This window comes from Myxine glutinosa, chromosome 14 (genome assembly GCF_964187855.1).
Source record: "Myxine glutinosa chromosome 14, kmMyxGlut1.1, whole genome shotgun sequence".
NCBI classification, from domain to species: Eukaryota; Metazoa; Chordata; class Myxini; order Myxiniformes; family Myxinidae; genus Myxine; species Myxine glutinosa.
In genome coordinates, this window is record NC_136274.1 from 80,376,939 (window position 1) to 80,396,503 (window position 19,565).

The 19,565-nt window shown below is 47.5% G+C and overlaps 1 long non-coding RNA gene across 1 annotated transcript in view; it reads right to left on the bottom strand.

Moving 5' to 3' along the window:
• Nucleotides 1–4,294: 4,294 nt before the first annotated feature.
• Nucleotides 4,295–19,565, bottom strand: part of LOC144888855 (uncharacterized) — a 32,616-nt gene continuing 17,345 nt past the window's right edge. The window contains exon 2 of the long non-coding RNA XR_013621423.1: nt 4,295–4,463. This is a non-coding gene — a long non-coding RNA (uncharacterized LOC144888855). The remainder of the gene's footprint in view (nt 4,464–19,565) is intronic.

Below are 19,565 nucleotides of genomic sequence, written 5' to 3' on the forward strand. Positions count from 1 at the left end.
AATGGCCTCCTGTCATGTAATCTTACTTACTGTTACAGCTTACTGTAAAGAGGCTTACTGATTTACACATCTTCCACATCGACACATCTTCCTGTAATGTGTTGCATTGCGACAAATGGACATGGCTTACTGATTTACACATCTTCCACATCTTCCACATCTGCCTGTAATGAGTTGCATTGCGACGAATGGACATTTGCTCTTTGACAAGGTACACCTTATCCTATCTAGCTACTGTGCCGACGACCCCACTGTGAGACTAGACTATTGTGACCCACGGGCTCATCGTCTGCCGGTATCGGACATGTTTGCTAACTAGGCTATGAGTGCGCCTAGGGAACATCTGCCGTCCCTCCCTTCGCCTGATACACCCCTGCCTGAAGCAGTGAGGGCACTGAGGTGCCCCTCCGACACCTGCCTCCAGCGGCTACTCCGAAGCAGGGGACTCCGTGCTTGGGGATGTCGTACCCGGTAGTTTCCGAGCCTGTGCTGGCAGGGTAATTCGCCACCCTGACCGCTACGGATGGACCGACTGACCTGTAATAATAATAATGGATTTATTTCATATAGCGCTTTCCAGGAAGCCCTGAAGACGCTTTGACAGATTGCAAAACATAAAACAATTGCACAAAGACAAGAATCAATAGGGAAATATTTCTTTGACTCCCCAATAATGATATTGTAACGAATTTGGAAAGTGTAAAGAATGTGAGAACTGGTTTGCTGTGTTTTAACTGGCCCCCGTAGAGTAAATAAGATCGAAAGACGTCCCCCTAGTTAATTCCATGAACCTACAGACAGGCCACGATATATCTTTTTAAATAGTTTATTTCCTTATTCTATGTAGGCTAAATATGTGTTTCCCACTAGATTGACTCTGCATTGCATCAAACGAAATAAGCGTAGGCCCCTCCGATGATCCATGGCAGCTCAAGTGCCAGGGATTCCCCCACTTGAGCTTTGACAGCAACCGTTTATTGCAGTACTGAACTGCTGCGCAACGTGACGGCGCATTACCTGCAGCTGCTGACCGGTTTTCGACATTTGCGGCCATTACGAACAAGGGGAGTGGCTAGAGAAGACGGGTCGCCCCCTCGTCATAGGGGGGAGGAGTAAGTCGGCCCCGCTCATCCAACCCAGACCAAGGGGTTTGGCTAAGAGAGGGCGGAGCGGGAACCCCCGAGAAAGTGCGCGAAGGTTCGGTGAGAAACCAATATAAACCGCCGCGGGACGCACTCCGCTCTCTTGCTCTGACCCCGTCCTCTTGCTCTTACCCCGTCCTCTTGCTTGCTGTCGCTCGTTGTTGCTGGGGAGAAGGAAGACGCCTGAACGAGCAGGTGTGACCGAGCCTGCGAGCCATCGTGCGACCAGCTGCGCTGCAGCTAAGGGGACGCAGGCCACAAAAAGGGCGCGCCAGGCAGCAATCCACGCTGGACCCTCCATTGCCTCCCAAAACAACCATCCATCCTCAAGCCATACCTGCCTGCAATTTCCCCCGTGTAAGTGTGAACGTCGTCTGTCTTGAATGTTGTCCTGGGGTTTATAAGTAAACTGCATAGTATAAGCTAATGATTTCCCTGTGTCACCTGCTTCTTCCATCCATTGCTTGTAAATAACTTGATTGCTCCTTTTTGCTTGTGTGTGTATAATAAATCTGTTCTTCCTCTGTACTCTGTCTTCCTCCTCTCTTCCTTCTCTTTTGGTCGCTTTAGAGGTTTCCAAATTGAATACCTGTGGCGCGATTTGGTCAACGTTTGGGGGAGTCGGGCTAATCGGGGATCCTGTAACGGTCGCGGTTGACCATCCGCTCGGCCCAAAGTAACATCTTGTCCGCGACCCGCAACAATTGGTGCCCCCTCATGGGGACGGGGTTCCGACCGGGGGAGATTGAGCCATCGGGCCCGGGACCGCAAGGTGCCGTGCCGAGATGGTGCGTGGAATCTCGGCCCAACCAAACCACCTCCCTTGAACCGAAAGCCGGACGGATTCAACCTGCAGGCAACCAAACCACCCGAATTCATTGCTCGGCTTTGCGAAGCCGAGTTTAATGATGTCATGCCGCACCGAGAGGATCTAATAAGTAGACGGGTGATGAGGTTAGTGTTTTGGACCCAAAATTAGAAAAAGGCAAAATTTGATGATTGATACGGTGATTGGCAGATGATTGGCAAATTTTTGATTTGTTGGATTTGGTGTGCAAAATTGATAGTAAGGGATGCCCCATGTGATGGGACGGCCAATCCACCATCCCTCACAGAGGGGGGCAAAGGAGCACTAGATTTATGGGGTGTATGGCAGTGAAAACTAGCCGAGGGAGGGTTTGGATAATGTGTAGGGCCCTAGAGATGACATTAGGTAACGTTAAGGTTAGTTAGTGACAATGACACCTGTAGTGGGGACGCAGGTAGATTAGTGTGGATGATAATGACGTGGTATGTGCTTAGTTTAAAGGGAAGACGGGGAGCACTAAGTTAGCAGGGCAACAGGTAGTTCAGATGATGCCGTGTGAGTGTTGGAGGTGTATTCAAGTGTGTGAGGATTGAACAGGTGTGATTGCACAGGTGTGCAACTGAACAGGTGTATGGAGCAGTGTATGAGTGATAGTGATAGTGATGAGTGTTGTATTGACCGAATGGTCCAGGAAGGAAGGAGGGTGCAGGACTGCAGGTGGCACCAGGTGTGAGTGCACAGGTGTGCACCAACAGGTGTGTGGAATACATGGAATGTGGAATATATGGAGTCTTGGAATGGATGGTCGTGGAGTGAGTATGGTGGAAAACTGTGGAGTGGAGTGGATGGTGCGAAGGTGTGAATGGGGGAAGAGTGGACCCCCATCACGAATACCCGGGGCAGGTAGTGTAAGTGTTAGGTAGAGGGTATAGGTAAATTGTGGTTGGATATTGGCATCTGTGGTGTGAGGTGAAAGAATGGTGATTGGATGGGTGCATTAGTGTTGTGGAAATGGCTGGGCGTGTAGCCTGTTAGTGTGTGTAGTTGGTTTGGGCACTCCACCACTGTGAGGATGTCGGCCAGGTGAGGCCGCAGGTGGGCTCTGGGAGCCGGTAGAGTTGTTGTGGATGGGGCCCGAGGATCCGGAGGACGGACCCGGGTAGCCCAGTGCCAGAGGGCACCAAGGGGTGACAGAGCCAGGAGGGGCCTTCCCCAGTTAGTTAGGTTAGGGTGAGGAGCTAGGTAAGCTCGGGTGGCAACTGCAGTGGTGGAGGTGTGCAGGTGGGTAGACCTGCTGGGAGAGCTACACGTCCCAGCCCAGAAATTGTGCAAGGGCACCGGGAGATGAATCGGGGGAGTGAGACCCCAAATTGAGAAGCACCACAGTTTGGTCAATGGGAATTGGTTATTAGAACCCACAGTGTAAGTGGCCAATGGATTGGCAGGGCAAGACCCCGGGTAGTGTAAAGTGTGTTAATGTCATTTAGAGGATAGTTAGGATTGAAGTCTCCTCGCACCATCTGCATCCACTCACCTGAGATGAGGTAACTTCACACCATGCCATGTTTTATTATTTTTCATTAATGCAAATGTTTTGGATTGTGAGACGCATCATGACGTGGGTGTGACATTGTGCGTAATTCCATCTCTCCCTCCTTATGAGGATTGATGATGAATTGGTGATGGCAAATTTTGGATAGGGGGATTGGAGACGAATTTGGTGTAGAAGGGAAAGATGGGGAAGACAAGACGTAGTGACGAATTTGTAAAGGTGTAAATTGTTGTAAATATGGGGTAAGGGCAAGGGTAGTGTAGGTGACAGGGGGGGTGACGTACGGTAGGGACGAGTTTTTCTCACTTCGCTCTCCGTACGCACTTCACCCTGCATTGCCTTTATTGACGTGTACCCTTGTGACCTTACCCCTCGCTCATTTGTCTTCCCCCCTTTTGTCTCCCACTTGAGGACCTGTGCACCATTGGGCGCCGAGGGGAGCGTGCGTGAGGTGGCCATTGTGCGCACGAGATTCTCAGAACCAGCATGCATTGCGTTGATGTACCACTTTATGGACCGCTGTTCTGCGGCCAAGTACCACTTGATGGACCCCAGGTTCTGGAGCAGGGCACCTCTGTTGGAGACCGGCCATAGTGGCCAGGGAATCTTGCTTGCGGACCTTGGTAAGGTGGCACCTATGCCAAACAGGTGGACCACCCTTAGTTGGCCCCTGAGGCCCTAAATACAAATGAACACAAGTTGTGCTTTTCATTATTTCCAAGTAGGCCGCATGAAGCCAGAAGACGTCGGGAAGAACATCGGCCCAGCAGAAAAAGAGAAGACCACCACCAGTTGTTTTGTTGTGTTTATTATGAACAGTGGTGACTGTGCACCGAGTGGTGCTTTTGGTGCTTTGTGGTGCTTTTGGTGCTTTTGGGTGCTTTGGTGGTATTGGTACTGGTGCATCGATGCAATGCGTGCTGTCTCCTCCCTCCCAACAGGAATTTCTTTTTCTTGTTCCCTAAAAAGGAAAAAAACACAGGTCCTGGGTTGCGTTGTAAATAAGAAATAACGTCACTGTAAATAATGCTCCCCACCGTAAATGTATAGTTTGAGAACAATTCCGTAATTCGGTTAGCTGTGGGCTTGAGTCTGTTAGACAGGGTGCAATGCAATAGGGGGACATACTTATTTGTGTTTTAAAATCGTCACACTCAGGGTCAGGTTAAAAGTAGAGGGAACTACACCTACGTGTCACACTAAATTAAAGTTGTAGGCCCGGGAACGGACCTGAAGAAAGGAGGGTGCAGTGTAACAAATTTGGAAAGTGTAAAGAATGTGAGAACTGGTTTGCTGTGTTTTAACTGGCCCTCGTAGGGTAAATAAGATCGAAAGACGTCCCCCTAGTTAATTCCATGAACCTACAGACAGGCCACGATATATCTTTTTGAATAGCTTATTTCCTTATTCTATGTAGGCTAAATATGTGTTTCCCACTAGATTGACTCTGCATTGCATCAAACGAAATAAGCGTAGGCCCCTCCGATGATCCATGGCAGCTCAAGTGCCAGGGATTCCCCCACTTGAGCTTTGACAGCAACCGTTTATTGCAGTACTGAACTGCTGTGCAACGTGACGGCGCATTACCTGCAGCTGCTGACCGGTTTTCGGCATTTGCGGCCATTACGAACAAGGGGAGTGGCTAGAGAAGACGGGTCGCCCCCCTCGTCATAGGGGGGAGGAGTAAGTCGGCCCCGCTCATCCAACCCAGAACAAGGGGTTTGGCTAAGAGAGGGCGGAGCGGGAACCCCCGAGAAAGTGCGCGAAGGTTCGGTGAGAAACCAATATAAACCGCCGCGGGACGCACTCCGTCCTCTTGCCCTCTTGCTCCGACCCCGTCCTCTTGCTCTGACCCCGTCCTCTTGCTCTGACCCCATCCTCTTGCTTGCTGTCGCTCGTTGTTGCTGGGGAGAAGGAAGACGCCTGAACGAGCAGGTGTGACCGAGCCTGCGAGCCATCGTGCGACCAGCTGTGCTGCAGCTAAGGGGACGCAGGCCACGAAAAGGGCGCGCCAGGCAGCAATCCACGCTGGACCCTCCATTGCCTCCCAAAACAACCATCCATCCTCAAGCCATACCTGCCTGCAATTTCCCCCGTGTAAGTGTGAACGTCGTCTGTCTTGAATGTTGTCCTGGGGTTTATAAGTAAACTGCATAGTATAAGCTAATGATTTCCCTGTGTCACCTGCTTCTTCCATCCATTGCTTGTAAATAACTTGATTGCTCCTTTTTGCTTGTGTGTGTATAATAAATCTGTTCTTCCTCTGTACTCTGTCTTCCTCCTCTCTTCCTTCTCTTTCGGTCGCTTTAGAGGTTTCCAAATTGAATACCTGTGGCGCGATTTGGTCAACGTTTGGGGGAGTCGGGCTAATCGGGGATCCTGTAACGGTCGCGGTTGACCATCCGCTTGGCCCAAAGTAACATCTTGTCCGCGACCCGCAACAATATAATGACTTCCTCAATCCATTAATGCTGACGCGCGCTCGCTTCCTGCCTAGCGGCAGTATAGTTCTAACGGCGGGAAGAATGTGGTGAAAATGTACCAAAGTTGAACCCAGGTGAGATGCTCACTTAAACCGCTGAGCGGCGTCTATAAGACCTCGGACATCCGCGACTCGAGGCCACTCCTGCGACATTATACAATGACATGTAGAATTGAATGGTACGTACCCACTTATATTCCAGGCTTGCTTGCATTGACTGATATATCCAATCTTTCTCATATGATGCCTAGATCCTGACATATATATTGCATGATGTATTTTACAGGATGATGTAAAGATCTTATTGAGATTAAACCTACATATGGGACAAGTTGTGGACTTGGTTGAATTTCACAACAGCAAGTGCTACAGGGGTTGTGTCTGCCATCTGATCCTTAATGCTGGGACCCTCTAGGACCATGCTCACCAGCGCAAGCAGCAGTGATGGCACAGATTCTTCTTGGCATCCTTCAGGAAATCCGTTGAAGGGCTTAGCTTCTTCAAACATGTGGCGGCGCACGGTCTGTGAGGGAGGGGTGGGATTGAAGGGAGTGGGGCAGTTTGTTCCAGGGGCGGGAAAAAAGGGGACTAAAAGAGTGAAGGTGAGCAGAGAGCCTAGATTTTGGCAGTTTAACCATAAGAGGGTTGCTGGCAGATCTTGTGCGACCTGTAGGAATATTTGGGGGCAGAGCACAGAGAGAGCTGGGGGAGCAAGGCCGGAGAGGAGTCGGTAGAAGACAAAAAGACCATCAACCTGCCTGTGGTGAGTGAGTGAAAGGCCCTCGGAGTTATCTTCATCGCAGGCGATTCCAATGATTCTGAAAGCTTTTGTTTCAGCAGCGTGAAGTCGAGCTAGGTGTGAGGCAGGAGCACCGGCCCAGAGGGGGGAACAGTATTCCATTGAGCTGCGGATGAAAGCCTTGTATGTGGTGAGGAGCTCAGGTGTGCCAAGGAAGGACTTCGCACGACGGAGGATGCCAAGTAGGCGACTGGCTTTGGAGGCCAGCTTGGAAATGTGGTTTTCCCAAGAAATATCATGGCAGATAGTGAGATCCAAAAGCTTGAGCGACAGAACTTCTTGGAGAGGATTGTTGAGAAAGTAGATGGGAGGGTTTTCCAGTCGGTCCAGTCGGGGTTTTTCTTGAGCTCCGGTATTTCCTTCGAGGAAATGGAATGTGCTGCCGAACTGGAATCGATTATCAGGAATCCCGGCTTGAGGGAAGGTCTATCGATCATAAACCTCTACAGTTCCTGCAAATCATTGAACGTCAGTCTGCTCCAGGAGGTGCTCAAGAAGTGGCAAGGGGTCGTCTGGTGTGGAGACTTCAATAGCCACAACTCTCTTTGGGGGCTCCAATATCACGGATAAAAATGGCGAATGTATCGAAAGTATCATCGAGGAATTTAATATGGTGCCGTTAAATGATGGCAGTGCTTAAATCCATCCACAGGGAAAACCTCCCCTCTTGATCTCACCTTCAGCTCTTCATCTGCAGCAGCAAGATGCAAGTGGTGGGTGCACGGTGATAATCTTGGGAGTGACCACTTTCCAGTGTTCACAAACCTTTGATTTGAAAGGGACATTGAGGCCTCCGGTGGTCCTCCATCCTGGAATTTCTCCAATGCCAACGGCTTCATTTTTCACGTAGTTTCTCTGAGGAAGTGAGGGAAGGGCTTGCAAGTGGGAACACTGCTGACTTCAACAGCTCTTTAGTTCAGACCGTGAATGCCATCACCCAGGAAACAATCCCTACCTGCAGAAGCTCACCGAGCAGGAAAACCAAAGTGCCTTGGTGAAATGTCGTGTGCGGAAAGGCCATCCTGGAAAGGAGGGAGGCTCTCAAGAAAGTGAGGAAATCCTTCAGGATGCAGGATACAATAGAGTGCAAGAGCAAAAAGGCCAGGCCCATCGGGTCATAAAACGAGCCAAGACTGCCTCTTGGCGGCGCTTTTGTTCATCCATTAGCCCAGACTCCTTTCTTCAATCCATTTGGAAAAGGGTGAAATCCTTGAACGGAATTATAGATGAGGGAAGGGTAATCCCTGTACTTGTTTCACCTGATAGAACCTCCTCCTCAAACAGGGACAAGGCCGAGGCCGAGGCCTTGGGCAAACATTTCTCTGACCTAATTGAAGAGAACAACACCGACATTGAGTCCAAGGTGTCCACATTTCAATTCTAGACAGCACAGAGATATCCTCAATGACTGGTGTCCAGTAAATTATCCTTCAGACCTTGACTTCTCCCGCTGGGAACTAGGCAAGCTGTTCATAAATCTAGGAACAGTGCCCCTGGCCCCGACCTATTGACCTTCCACATGTTCAAGAATATGGATGGCAAGGTGTAGGGCGTGTTTCTCGACCTATTTAATGGAGTTTGGTCTTTAGGAGAACTTCTCCGTGAGTGGAAACACTCTAGAGTCGTTCCGATCCTCAAAGTGGGGAAAAACCCGTCGTAATACCGCCCCATCTCCCTCATCTCAGTGGTAAGCAAATTAATGGAGAAGATGGTGAACAATCATCTGGTTTTCTTACTCGAATGGAACAACCTGTTGTATGAATCCCAGAGCGGATTCCGAAAGAGCCGTTCAGCTATTGACAACATTGTTTTATTAGCTAATGAGGTGAGAAAATCCCTCAATAATCAGGAGTCGCTTCTTGGTGTTTTCCTGGATATTCATAAAGCCTACAATACAGTCTGGCAGGAAGGTCTACTTTACAAGCTGCACCATCTCGGTGTCGGTGGCAAAATGTTTTGGTGGATCCGGGATTTTCTGTCTGTCAGGTCATTTCAAGTGAGAGTGGGCCAGATCCTCTTTTCTTACTTTCATCTGAAAGAAGGCGTCCTCCAGATGTCTTAGCCCTACACTTTTCAATGTTATGATCAATGATATAGCCTCCCTCCCAGGGATCCACCGCAAGATCTCAATCTTTCTGTCACTCAAGCTTTTGGGTCTCACTATCTGCCATGATCTTTCCTGGGAAAACCTCATTTCGAAGCTGGCCTCCAAAGCTAGTCACCGACTGGGCATCATCCGTCACGTGAAGTCCTTCCTTGGCACACCTGAGCTCCTCACCACATACTCGGCTTCCATCCGCAGCTCAATGGAATACTGCTCTCCACTCTGGGCTTGTGCTCCTGCCTCCAGATCTTCAAAACACCTGTTCATCACCATCTCTTATCTTCCCCCATCCCAATTATTGGATGCTAATCCTGTGTACAGTGGTGGTTGGTAGTCCCAGTTCTCTGTATGCACGGCAGATTGATTTTCTGGAACTTTGTTGAAATGATTCACGCACTCGTTCAATGTCTGCTGCACTTGTGATTGGTCGACCAGTACTTTTCTGTTTCTGACAACTTACAGTCTTCCTATACCCCTTGTATCACTCTCAGATACTAGTCTGCAATGGCGGATTACTTCCATACCTTGTATGGAAATTATGCTGCACTTGATTGCCGGATCTCGTCTCGATGGACCAATCGACGCGCTGAGCTTTCTCCTGTGGAGTCGCCATCTTCTTTTACATTAAACCCCAACACCTGATAATAAAGAATACTTTGAGTTTCTGTGTCATATAAAACAAAAGGTATCGTATCATTTGTGGTACTAAATATATTAACAACCAAAGTTGTCCAGGTCCTTTTGAGTGTGTGTGTGTGTGTGTGTGTGTGTGTGTGTGTGTGTGTGTGTGTGTGTGTGTGTGTGTGTGTGTGTGTGTGTGTGTGTGTGTGTGTGTGTGTGTGTGTGTGTGTGTGTGCGTTTATTGTCACATTTATTTTCCGTATATCTTGCACGATTAACAGTTGGGTTGGTGGGTGTCACATTTATTTTCCGTATATCTTGCACGATTAACAGTTGGGTTGGTGGGTGTCACATTTATTTTCCCCACCGTAATGGGTGGGGATGGGGCTTGAATGTTCGGAGTAGGGAGAGGATTGATACCTTATGGTTGGAAGAGGGTGTGTGAGGACGTGGTATTTCTGAGGGGTTGGGAGAGTTGTGAACTTGAAGTCATTACGTGAAATTTCCACGGGTCCCTGTTGGTCTATTATACAAGTTGAAGTTTGTGTCTGTCCGTGTTTTGGCGGCTGCTTTTGCTTTTCTCGCCCGGGTTAGAATCTCGACCCACCTATAAACTGACATCCCTGTGTTTTACAGACCGGGTGATTCATCAATGTGTGTGCTTTCCCTCCGATGGACGTTGAACAGAGCTTCCCATCACCAACATTAGTTGGTGGACATGTTAAAGATCCCACGGTGTCCTTCAGGTGTGGCATCCTGAACAAATGACAAATTCCTGCCCTAACCTTAGTCAAATGTCGCCCCTCACCCGAAACGTCACAATTCACCGGCTGGTTCATGAATGACTTGAGCCAAATCTGCAAGACCGTGGGACTTCAAATAAAGCATAACGTGATTTTACACCGGCCATGACACTTCGATCATGTAGCGATGAGGAAGTGAGGATGAGGTCATGAGGAGTTTCGCTGTCCTGTTAAAAAAAAAACGGGACAAACCTGGGCCCCTTAATCAACCCTGGACAGTAATCCTCCCTGCCCCCCACCCCTCTCATCGGCCCTGCGCACTGCCTGCTCTTGCTACCCTCTCACCACTTCCTGCTCTCCGCCAACCTCTATCTTCGATAGCCCCTCACCACTAGCTTCCCTCGATACCCTCTCAACAATGCATGCCCTTGCTATCCCTCACCAATGCATGTCCCTCACTACCCCTCGCCACCACATACCCCCATTCCCCGGTCACCACTGCATGGACTCGGTAGCCCCTCACCTCTGCTTGCACTTACTAAACCCTTACCACTGGCTTACCTCACTATCACCTTGCCATTGTCTGCCCTCCCTCCACTCTCACCACTACCTGCCATCACTGCCCCCTAATATTTAATAAGGTATTGAACAAATGGGGAGGGAGCACCGAAAATGCTCCTTGCCTTCGACGTCATTCGATCTCAGGCTGGCCCTGCCTCCACCATCCACTGGCATCACCATCTTTCGTCCCATCTCAGTTGACAGTTCTCCTGCCCTGTCATCAGGGTTTTCCATTCAGGATCCTGAATCTGTGCCTAAGGAGGAGGGAAACAGCTCCTCATCCCCCTCTAACCACCCCCTAACATCACCATCATCGTCATCATCACAGTCATCGCTATCTGGACTTCACTGTCAATATTAAAGGTCATTAAAAGTATTTTTGTTCATACAGGGTTCTGTATATTACACATGCAGTACTAGAAGCACCCACTCCCTAAGGAAGTGGACAGGGGGGTTGTGTTATTGTCCTCACGCAAACGTGTAATTCAAAATACCTCTCCAGAATAGCCCTTGCTGCATAATTCAAAACAGCTTGTTGCTGTGAAAACGTGGGGACTTGTAATATCCTCTCTCACCTCGAGGCGGTGTTATCCACAATGTGGATAACGGCGTGAAGCAGGAGAATTTGCGTTATCCACACTCCCCCCTCTCCCCCCAGACCACTGGCAAAGATAGAAACACCCCTAGGCCTATGCGCAACTATCACGGTCGGTGAGACTTGTTCGCAGTGGTTGTACCCCCCCAATCCAAGTAGGGGGCTAAATCTTCTCCATTCTTTTCTGCTACCCGGATTTGTCAAGGCAGCGAGGTCACTGTCAGAGAGCTGCTCGGTCTCCAAGGACCGGCCCTTTCCCTCTTGTCTGTGTTTGTGTCTCTCTCTCTCTCTCTTTCTCTAACTCTGTCGTGGCCCTGACTTTGTGAAGGTGTGTGTGCACCATCCTGGATCTGGGGGGATATCTATGTCGCTCCTGGGAGATTGATCGGCTGTCTTCGTGCTGTGGCCTTGTTCGAGAGAACTGTCCAGGACTACAACAACAACAACAACAACAACAACACCTTTATGCACTAATTGGGGTAACACTGATCCTATGTAGAAAGTCTGGATGTAATCGGTCACAAAAAGCACACACTGGTAGTAATTGTAGTGGTGGTGGTGGTAGTAGTAGGTCTGGTAGTAGTTGTAGTAGTAATAGTCATAGTGGACAGTGGTGGTAGTAGAAGTAGTAGCAGCAGCAGAAATGATAGTGTATTTACAATGAATGTATTAATTACTAACACGTCACGTTATGATCGCCCAAACACCGCCCTCGTCTATCCCTCTCCCCTCCCCCACACCGAAAAAGAATGTTTTTATTTTTTTTAATATAAATAAATAATTAAATACAACAACAACAACGGGCATTTTAAGGCCATTTTCCCTGCAAGAGCGGGGGTTAGCCTTGCTGTCCCCATGACAATCTTCTCCATTTTGCCCTATTTTCTGCATCTCCCCTTGTTAACCCCCTTGCCCGCATTTCTTCTTCCACCATCTTTAGCCAAGTCTTTCTCGGTCTTCCCCGTCCTCTACTTCCTTCTACATTAACTTCCATCACTCTTCTCAACCAGTCACTTTCATCCTTCCTCAACACATGACCAAACCATCTCGACCTGTTTCTCTTCACAGCATCAACCACAGGCTCTATTCCCATCATCTTTCGCAATTCATCATTTGTCTTCCTCTCTCTCAACGATACTCCGCACATCCGTCGAACCATTCGCATTTCCACCCTTTCCAGCCTTCGTTCCTGCTCTACGTTCATTACCCATGTCTCGCTCCCATAAATCATAACACTTCTCACACATGCAGCATACACCTTTCCCTTCAGCTTCAACGACACTCCCCTCCTCGTCAGCACGCCACTCAGTTCCCAAAACTTCTTCCATGCACATCTCACTCGAGCAACCGTTGCCGAGTCTGATCCACCTTCTCTATTCAGCATGTCTCCTAGGTAACAAAATGTTTTCACACCTTCCTGTTTCACGCCGTCTCCAAGATCCAACTCAACATTTCCTCCATCTGCAGCTCACCCTGTGCACACCTTACATTTTAATGTAGCTGCCACACTGGTTAATGACCCTCTCAAACCACTACATTTTTGATGAACCCACTCAGCGCACATTGTACATTGAATGGAATTCACTCCGACACCCTTCCTGCACACAGTACACGGCCACTTCCCAGTTCTTTCCACCTCACCACGTGCTTTACCATTTGCCATCACCTTCGTTTTTCCGATATTCACCTTCAGACCTTTTGTCTCCATACATTCCTTCCACTTGTTCATCCTCTCCTTCAGTCCATCCATACTTTCTGCAATCAACACCAGATCATCCGCATACAACAACTCCCACGGTAAACCCTCCTTTACGTTCCGAGCCAGTACCTCCATCACAGATACAAATAGTAGTGGACTTAGTACCGACCCCTGATGCACTCCCACCTTCACCTCAAACTCACCACTGTTCCCGTCCTTCGTCCTTACAGCTGTGCGCGCTCTTTTGTACATTGCCATCATTACTCTGATCAACCATTCCTCCATAAAGGAATAAATAATTTATATTAAATAAATAAAGAAATTCATAATTATATATATTGTTACAGACGCGGTTTTAGATGTTATTGGCGCTGAGGAAGCGCCTTTAGCGATTGACTTCCAGCCAGTGTAACACTAATTCCTGTCACAGGAATTCTGAGATCATATAAGTGGGCGTGGCAGTTCCTGATTGGTTCGTGTTGGGGAACGCCTTCTCGCTGCCGACGTGACGTAAATTCGCGCACGCGCACTGGTGATTGGCGCTGAGGAAGCGCCTCTAGCGAATGACTTCCAGCCAGTGTAACACTAATTCCTGTCACAGGAATTCTGAGATCATATAAGTGGGCGTGGCAGTTCCTGATTGGTTCGTGTTGGGGAACGCCTTCTCGCTGCCGACGTGACGTAAATTCGCGCACGCGCACTGGTGAAGCTTACTCGATCTTACTCGATCCCATATTACATGTACTTTCATTGCATACAAATTATACTTCCTCCTAGAAATTCCATGCCCGAACCTCAGCGCAATCCAAGAGGATTCACTTGTTTTACCGAGCGGTTGGTATTACCGCGTCCGAACAGTTACTCCCCGATTAGAACCCGATTCCACCCGACGTTGACCAGATCGCACCGCAGATATTCAATCGGGAAACCTCTAAAGCGACCGAAAGAGAAGGAAAAGAGAAGAAGACAGAGTACGGAGGAAGAACAGATTTATTATTCACACACAAGCAAAAAGAAAGAGCGACCAAAATTATTTACAAGCAATGGATGGAAAAAGCAGTCACACAGTGCATCGTTAGCTTATTCTATTCAATTTACTTAACCCCAAGACAACGAGTAGGACAGACGACGTTCACACTTACACGGGGGATATTGCAGGCAGGTATGGCTTGAGGTGGATTGCTGGAGAGGGAGGCAGGGTCGGAGGCAGCAGCTCTCAATTCCTCGCGGTTTTTGGCGGGAAAACCCTTCGTCGCGTATCCGCTGCCGATGCTGTAGACGTCACGCGCTGGCTCGGGCACACCTGCTCCTCTCCTTCTGGTGGAGCCGTCTCCCTCCTTTCAGCGCGTCTCTCCAAAGCTGGTTTCCTTTCCGAGTACCTCTCCTCTTTGGCTTGGAGCGTTTCGCATCTCACCGCTCCTCTTGGTGTCGCCTCTTCGCTCATCTCCCAGGTCATCTGGTGAAGCAGTCCCTTACAGTCGCTTTTATTACTCCGGGCGGAATCAAGCCGCCGGCTGCGAGGGCACGCCTACCGGGCCGCTAACCGCGATGCTGGTTGGCCAAGTGGGGTTGGCTCACTCCTCCCCTCTATGACGAGGTGGAGACACGCCTTTCTTCTCCGAGATTAGCACATGGGCAATGGCGGCTTGCGGGATTGAACACCACTCGCCTCCCTTTTGAAAGGAACTTTGGAGAGCGGAGATGTTTGGGGAAATTGCAAGGGCCTACGCTTATTTTGTTTGATACAATGCAAAGTCAATCTAGTGGGAAACACATATTTAGCCTACATAGAATAAGGAAATACACTATTTAAAAAGATATATCGTGGCCTGTGTGTAAGTTTCATAGAATTAACTAGGAGGACGGCTGCGACCATTATTTACATTACGAGGGTGTTACACATAACAAAACCATACTTTTCACATTCGTTACACTTCCTCCAAAATTGTTACACTTCTCAAAAACCGTTACACTTCTCAAATTCGTTACACTTCTCAAAACCGTTACAATATATAATTTTATATGTATAACTTCCATAAAATAAATAAATAATTAAATAAAGATATATATATATATTGTTGCGGTTTTGAGAGTGTACATATAACATCATTAAAGGTTAAAGGTTTGCCCCCTAGTTAGTCCACAAGCAACACGTAGGCCCATTTAGGATATTAGTTATGTCATAGTCTGTGTGAGTATAAGGCCATTTCCCTAGTAACATCTGCGTTGTGTAAAAGAAATAAGTTTAGGTCCCTTTCATTTCGCCTCCACCCTCCAAATCTACCTCGTTGGGCGGAATCCATCCCGCGCCCCATTGTTGGCTATTGCACCTCACATTAGGATGCTCCCTAGTCAAATGACACGAAGTAGGCCTGAGAGAGGGAGGAGCGCGGCGTCGAGGTTGAAGCGGGGGAGACAGCAGTGGTAAGAGCCATAACCAATCAGGGCTCTAAGGGCATGGCGTGAGGGGCATGGTAAGGACGTGCCTATAAAAGCCAACGCACAAAGCCCTTGGGAGGACTTGCACGATTTGCGCTTTGTATGAGGACTGAAGCGAGGACTGGCCAGGAGAACTTCGTTGTGAGAGGACTCATGGGGAGAGGACTGTATTGAAGGACTGTCCAGAACCTGAAGGAATTGCGCCTTGCATATGAACTTGTATTGGGAGCGCATACAAATTTGTATTGGGAGCGCATACAAATTCGTATTGGGAGCACATATAGCACCGGTCCAGTTATTACGTACGCGACCGTGGCCGCAAGTAACCGCCCAGCCAACTTACCGTTCGCCCCGTAATTGTCCGATCTGCGCCAACGGCCCATGGGGAGCTTCTGCCGTCCTGACCATCATCTTCGCGGTGCGAGTCGGGGGCCGGAGAACGAGCTGTTGGACATCATCCCTGCCCATCAACCTGACCATCTGCAATCCCCGTGTGAGTGTGTCTGAGTGTGAAACGGGCCCGTTGTCCTGGGATAAGTATAAGACTGTATAAGGCTGCACTGTGTGTTCTTCTTCTTCTCATTGTACATAGTGTAATAAACCAACTGTTATTCCTTGTTTCTTCCTGATTCGACCGTATCAGTGATTTCCTCCATTGGGTAAGCGTGGCACGATTAGGAACCGCTCAGATCGGGTTTAGCCATTGATAACGGCTCGGGTCACGGTTCGCTACCGCTCAGCGTTTCCACCTGTAACCGTGATTCGTGCGGGGCTTTATCCTTGCTTCCTGGGCGGCGTTGGTACTTAGGTATTAGTGATCAGTCCTATGACCCTACTCAACGCTGTCCGGAAGTGACGTCATAGGTCCCGGGTCCCGTCGGCTAGTCAAAGACGAGGGGACTAAATCCCCCCTTGGTAAGGTGAAAGGCCGACCAGGAGATCCGCAACTATATATATATATATATATATATATATATATATATATATATATATATATATATATATATATATATATATATATATATATATATATATATATATATATATATAATAGTGCTGGGCCGATTAGGAAATTTGACTATAACCAATTAGAAAAATATATATATATATAAAATCTGCTGATTATGCTACGGATTCCGATTATAAAGGAATTAAATAATGACGTCATTTTGCACACATGAAGTGCGTATACCATGCTGGATCAGTGCCATGCTGCGATGGACGTATTGACATTATTGAGTAGCTGTGAATCTACATTTTAAATCCCTTCTTTAATCGATTGGTTCATGGAACTTTGTCATTTTGAAACGAACCATGAGGTAACGTGTGAGGTAATGTTCATTCCGATGAAGCAACATTCACATTGAAGGAAGGAAGTGTACTCATTGGATCAGTTATTGACGGATATAAAATGAAGAATTTCTTGCTTGTCTAATTGTGTGAAAATCACGTTTAGCACAAAATATGGAAATGCAGGAACAGCGAATCCCCGGGGTGTGTAAAAGACGGCATGATGAGGTGACAAAGACGATGAAAGAAATGGGCGAAGGAATGCAGGTAAAGGAATGTGCGATGAGTGAACGCAAACATGATGGACCATAAATTGAAACAGTTAAGGTGGCGTTAAAATTTGATAACACGCGATTTCCGAGCTGTTCACCATATGCACGTGTTTTACAAATTAATGAGACAAATGTTTCTCCCGTCACACGACGATTGTGAGTTGTTTATAAAAAATAATGTTAATCCACATCTTGAAACGTCTATAATGCAACGTTGTTTTTAAAATTTGTTTGTGGAAATGAGCTCCAAACAAGGGTGAAAGCTACGCAAGGTTTGTGGGTTGTATTGAGTACATTACAACTTTAATCAGTCATCGGAACTGTACACTGATTACAATCTGCCGATACAGATTATCGAAAACTGGCCGATATCGGCCTGTTCCGATTACCGGTTCCAATGTCTGCCTGTTCTGATTACCGGTTCCGATATCTGCCTGTTCCGATTTCCAGTTCCGATATCGGCCTGTTCCGATTTCCGGTTCCGATATTTCCGGTTCTGATATCGGCCTGTTCCGATATCGGCATGTTCTGATTTCCGGTTCCGATATCTGCCTGCTCCGATTTCCGGTTCCAATACCTGCCTGTTCTGATTTCCGGTTCTGATATCTGCCTGTTACGATTTCCGGTTCCGATATCTGCCTGCTCCGATTTCCGGTTCCAATACCTGCCTGTTCCGATTTCCGGTTTTGATATCTGCCTGCTCCGATTTCCGGTTCCAATACCTGCCTGTTCCGATTTCCGGTTCCAATACCTGCCTGTTACGATTTCCGGTTCCGATATCTGCCTGTTCCAATTTCCGCTTCCGATATCTGCCCAGCACTAAATTAGTTACACATAATACAGTCACGTGAAAAAGTAAGGACACCCCATGTAAAGTTTTGACTTTTTCAATATATTTCAACATACAGCTATTTGATCTTCATTTCAACAATATTGATAGATAAAGGTGATATAATATAACAAATATCATGAAACATTCACATTTTGTCATCCATTGTATAATTTAAATAAACATAAATGCAAATTTCGCATGTGGATAAAGTAAGTACACCCCCACATTTATCACTACTTCAAATACCTAAAATTAGAATCAGGTGCACCAGCTCAGGTGCAAATGATGAGAACATCGTTAGAGAGGATCTTGGAGGAACCTGTCTTATTTGAACCTCAGACATTTCGTTTCGTTTGCTCTTTGTTGTTGAAGTGTGCGGCGTCACCATGACTAGATCGAAAGAGCTCTCTGAGGCCTTCAGAAAGAAGGTTATCGATGCCTACGAGTCTGGGAAGGGATTTAAAAAGATCTCCAAACAATTTGAAATCAATCATTCGACTGTCCGGAAGATCACCTACAAGTGGAGAAGATTCCAAAAAACTGCCAACTTGTTCAGGCCAGGCCGGCTCAGCAAGTTCAGCCCGCGAGCAGACCGCAAGATGCTGAAAGAAGTCTCTAAGAACCCCAGAATATCATCACGGGACCTACAGGTAGCTCTCGTCACTGTTGATGTCAAAGTGCACGAGTCTACCATTAGAAAGAGGCTGCACAAATTTGATCTACATGGGAGGTGTGCCAGGAGGAAACCTTTGCTGTCCAGAAAGAACATCAGGGCAAGACTAAAGTTTGCCAATGAACACCTCGGCAAAGACCAGCACTTCTGGAACAATGTGCTCTGGACAGATGAGTCAAAGGTAGAGCTATTTGGCCACAGTACCAGAAGACATGTTTGGCGAAAACCAAAGACAGCATTTGACCACAAGAACCTGATACCAACTGTAAAGCATGGTGGTGGAAATATTATGGTTTGGGGCAGCTTTGCTGCATCAGGGCCTGGGCAGCTCACCATCATAGAATCCACGATGAATTCTTCATTGTACCAGAGGGTGCTTGAGGATAATGTGAGGCCATCTGTCGGAAAGTTGAAGCTCAACCGAAGGTGGACCTTGCAACATGACAATGACCCTAAACATACCAGTAAATCCACCAAGGAATGGATGAAAAGAAAGAAATGGAAGGTTCTGGAATGGCCAAGTCAAAGCCCGGATCTAAATCCCATCGAGATGTTGTGGGGGGATTTGAAACGAGCTGTGCATGCAAGAAACCCCTCAAACATCGCACAGGTAAAATAATTCTGCATGGAGGAGTGGGCAAAAATTTCTCCCAGTTGATGTCAGAGACTCGTAGACAGGTATAAGAAACGCCTACTTGAGGTTGTTTCTGCCAAAGGGGGCAATACCACCTATTTGAGCCAAGGGTGTACTTACTTTTTCCACATGAGAAATTTGCATTTATGTTTATTTAAATTATACAATGGACTACAAAATGTAAATGTTTCATGATATTTGTTATATTATATCACCTTTATCTATCAATATTGTTGAAATGAAGATCAAATAGCTGCATGTTGAAATATGTTGAAAAAGTCAAAACTTTGCATGGGGTGTACTTACTTTTTCACATGAC